The sequence below is a fragment of the Hevea brasiliensis genome, chromosome 6, assembly GCF_030052815.1.
Source record: "Hevea brasiliensis isolate MT/VB/25A 57/8 chromosome 6, ASM3005281v1, whole genome shotgun sequence".
Taxonomy (NCBI): Eukaryota; Viridiplantae; Streptophyta; class Magnoliopsida; order Malpighiales; family Euphorbiaceae; genus Hevea; species Hevea brasiliensis.
Window position 1 is genome coordinate 104091055 of NC_079498.1, and position 4679 is coordinate 104095733.

A 4679-nucleotide genomic window follows, 5' to 3' on the forward strand; every position below is an offset into this window, starting at 1 on the left:
CCCAAAGCTTTTTATGATATACACAACTATTATATGAACTACGATTAAAGCCATTACAAACCATGATGTATCAAATCTTTTGTACCACTACCTAGGGGACTATTTCAGACCATATAAAGATTTCTTAAGCAAGCAAACATGGTTTTCCATACCTGGAATGACAAATCCCTTAGGCTGACTCATATAAATTTTCTCCTGTAACTCACCATGCAAAATTGTTGTCTTCACATCTAGTTGCTCAAGCTTTAGATCATGAAGAGCAACCATAGCAAGCAAGACTCTGATAGAACTGTGCTTCACAACTAGAGAAAAAACTTCATTAAAGTCAATCCCCTCCCTCTGGGTAAAGTATCTTGCTACCAACCGTGCCTTATATCGAGGTGCTTCAACCCCTGGAGTGCCTTCCTTTTTCTTGAACACCCATTTGTAACCTACCACTTTTTGTCTCTTAGGCAATGTTACAAGCTTCCAAGTCTGATTCTTGTAAAGAGATTCAATTTCTTCACTTATAGCACTGACCCATTGATCTGCATCTGAATAAGAAATAGCTTCTCTATAATTGTTGAGTTCATGCACATCAACTGTCTCAACAACTGACAAGGTAAACACAACTAGATCTGCATATGCATATCTCTGCGGTGGTCTAATCTGTCTTCTCTCTCTACCAGTTGCAATGCTATATGGTTCTTGTTGCTATTACTCAGGTGCATCCTCTTGTTGATCAGGATCTCACACCTCATCCTCTGAATCACTAGACTGAACTGCTGAAGTATCAATATCAAGCTCCACCTATTCTTTGACACCGTGATCTGATTCTATTATTGACTTCTCCCTCTGACTATCCAATGAAGCAGACTCATTAAATGTCACATCTCTGCTAATAAATAATCCTGGAGACTTTGGATCATTGCACTACAACCTGTAGCCTTTCACTCCAGATGCATACCCTAGAAATATGTATTTTCTTGTCCTCGGCTCAAGCTTACCATCTCTCACATGAGCATAAGTAGGGCAACCAAACACTCTCAGTTGAGAGTAACTAGCAGGTGAACTGAACTAGATCTCAAAAGGAGTTTTGTACTCAATAGCTGTAGATGGAGATCTATTAACCAAGAAATATACTGTATTAATTGCTTCAGCCCAGAAATCTTTTTGCAATCCTGAATGTGAGAGCATGCTTCGTGCTTTGTCATAATGCATTATGTTTATGCATTCTGCAATACCACTCTATTGTGGTGTCCTTGTACAAGTGCGATGTCTCACTATACCTTCATTGCTCTAGAATGCATCGAACTCACAATTGCAAAATTCTAACCCGTTATCAGTTCTAAGACGCTTGACCTTCTTTTCTGTCTGCTTCTCAATCATCGTCTTCCACTTTACAAAGGTTGAAAATGCCTCATCTTTTATTTTCAGAAAATACACCCACACCATCCGAGAGTAATCATCAATCAAAGTCATGAAGTACCTGGCACCGTGATACATGCATTTTGCATAGTCATTTAGGTAAAATTTCATGGCCATTTCATTTATTTGTTAGTCACTTTTAGTTAATTTAATTAGTTATTTAGATAATTTTCTATAATTGTCAATTTTTGGGTTAATTTGTAATTTGCTTTGTTTTGTAGGTAACATGGTCTTTTGAGGGACTAAAAAGTAATTGAGCCAGTGAGGAGTGATTCTCATAGCTAAAAATGTCAAAATAAAGCTTGAAGGTTGAAGAATGCAAAATTGCCAAAGTCTGCATAACCTGCTGCACAAGTTGTGCAATTTCTACACAGGAAGAAGAAGCAATTTTCAAACCTGCCGAAACCTAAATGACTTGCTACATAACTTGTGCAGATTCACTCCTCGCTTATGCAGCTTCACGGAGACCTGCATGACTTGTTGCATAACTTATGCAGTCTCATGCCTTGCTCATGCAGCTTCACGGAAGGCATTAGTCAAAGTGGCCGAAACCTGCATAACTTATGCAGTCTCATGCCTCACTTATGCAGCAACATGGAAAGAGCATCCAAACCTATCAAAACTTGCACAACCAGCTACACAGCTTATGCAGTCTGCTTATGCACTTTCACGGAGGACTCTAAAGCATGAAAAATCTACACAACCAGCCTGCATAACTTATGCAGAATCACGGGAAGCACCTGGAACCACTAAATTTGCACAGAATCTGCATAGTAAGCTTGCACAACTTGTGCAATTCTTCATAATGAGCTAGCAAAAAGATTTTCACACGTGAATCTTCACCTCAAATACACCATTTTAGGGTTACTTGTTAGAAGAATATAAATAGTGTCCTTATCTCATTTTGGAGAAGAGGAGAAAGGAAGGAAGAATGAGAAAAAAAAGGGCAGGGGAATAGTAAAAAAAACAGAGCAAGAGGCGTCACTCTCCATTCTGGACCAGATTTGGAGTTTTCTTCTTTTCTTTACCATTTTCTACCTTTCTTGTATTGGGTTTTTTAGTTCTTAATATAGTTTCAAGTTTTATTTCCATATTTACTCAGAATTTCTTGTAATTATTATGGATAGTGAGTAGTTTTTCAGAGATTCTAGAGTTGGGATTTAATATTTAAGATATTTTGTGGATTTTAATTGGGTAATCCATATTTTGTGGTTTTTATGAGGTTTTATCCATTTCTTGTGTGCCTAATTACATGCTTAGTGTAGGATCCCATTAAGTATTGTTCTTCATCCATGGTTGAAGCACCGAAAGGAGAAAACCCTGTGATAGGTAATCAAGAAATTGGACTTAATTAACTTAGATCTAGAAATAGACTAAGAATTAAGAGGATTTACAGATTAATTAAGGAACCTAATGGGTCTTGATTAATTTTAACTCCACGAAAGTAGGATTAACTTAATTAAGGCACTCTTTATCTCACTCTAAAGGGTATTTAAAGGATTTAAGAATTAATCTCCTTAAAACTCATAATTTCTATAAGATTGGACAACCAATTTAAAAATCCCAAAATAGCTTGAATATGAATCCCTAAACTCCAGAATCGACCTTTTTAATATTGTTAATTGTTAATTGAATTTAATTGCTTGCCATATTTCAATTTGCTCATTTTATTTGCTGCTGCTTGAGTTGAATTATTTATATTGATAATTAGATTGTTGATTTTGCATAAATAGATTTTACACCCTTAATTCTATCAATCATTCACTTGATTTACAAAATTAGCTTAAATTAGTTAATTTTTATATCAAAAATTCAATCATTAACACAACTCTTCGAGGGAACGATATCTTTTCTATACTACTTGTACGACCCCTGCACTTGCGGTTGGGCCACATCAAGTTTTTGGCGCCGTTGCCGGGGAGTTATTTGTTTAAGATTGAATTCTTGATTATTTTAGATGTTTATAGTTTTATCTTTATTATCTTTTCATTTTGAGTTTGTTTGTTCTTTTTAGGTACTCTTGATCTTTTATGAGAAGAGCTAGAAGCACAAGTAATACATCCTTATTGTTTAATCCTGAAATTGACAAGTTTTGTAGAGCCAACAAGAAAGAAACTAGAAAAAGGAAAGAAACCTTGAGAGCAGCTAAAATTGAAGCAGAAATGGCTGAAGAAAGAGTTAGAATTGGTGGTGGCAATGGTGAAAATAATCAAAATAATGAAAATGTGGCTCATGGTGAAGACGTTATAAATGCTAATGTGCCTAGGGGAAGTATGATGGATCATGCATTCCCTCGTTTTGATGATTTGAGAGAGAGTATAGCAAGACCAAGAATTGATGCAAATAGCTATAAGATGAATTTTGGGGTACTTCAAAAGATTCAAAATTCCCAATTTGGGGGACATCCTTTAGAAAATCCACACACACATCTTAAGAAGTTTGCTATGATTTGTGATATGCAAAAACAACCTGGAGTATCTGATGATGCAATAAGATTGAAGCTATTCCCATTCTCTTTGAAGGATAGAGCATTAGATTGGCTTGATTCTCTACCTCACAATTCTATTATAAATTAGGAGCAACTCACTAATGCATTTCTTGCACAATATTTTCCACCTGGAAAAATTCAAAAATTGAGAAATCAAATGACAGCTTTCAGACCCAGAGAAAATGAAACTCTCTATGAATCATGGATGAGATGGAAGGAGTTAGAGAGACAATGCCCGCATCATGCCATCCCAAAATGGATGATAAACCAGAATTTTGACACCAATATTACTCCTGCAATTAAAGGGATTATTGATGCTCAAGCAGGAGGAGAATTTATTATGAAGCAAGACAATGAGGCCTATGAGCTGTTGGAGAAAATTACAAAGAATACTCATCTTTAGAGTAGTCCAAGAGGACCAGCTCCAACTCAAAAGAGGCAAGCTACTGGAATGTATGACCTTAATCCATTAAACATGATTAATGCAAAGTTTGATGCACTTACGAATGTTTTGGCAAAGAAGATGGAAGATTTAAGTATGTTGGTCAGTTCATCATCATCATCTGGAAGTTCACAACAGATTGCCTGTGTAGAAGGAACAATGAGTTATGGAGTAGAATATGGAGAGCAGGCTGCATATGTTGGTAATTATGGAAACAAACAGATGGGGAATCCTTACTCTCAAACATATAATCCAGCTTGGAGGAATCACCCCAACTTTTCATGGGGAAATCAGCAAAACCAAGTCCCAAATTCAGAATTTTCAACCACAACAACAACAAGG

The 4679-nt window shown here is 36.2% G+C and overlaps 1 non-coding gene across 1 annotated transcript; it reads right to left on the reverse strand.

Moving 5' to 3' along the window:
* Positions 1-4037: 4037 nt before the first annotated feature.
* LOC131181099 (small nucleolar RNA R71) lies at positions 4038-4144 on the reverse strand. Its single transcript, XR_009149726.1, has one exon. It is a non-coding gene; the product is annotated as a small nucleolar RNA R71 (small nucleolar RNA).
* Positions 4145-4679: the final 535 nt, after the last annotated feature.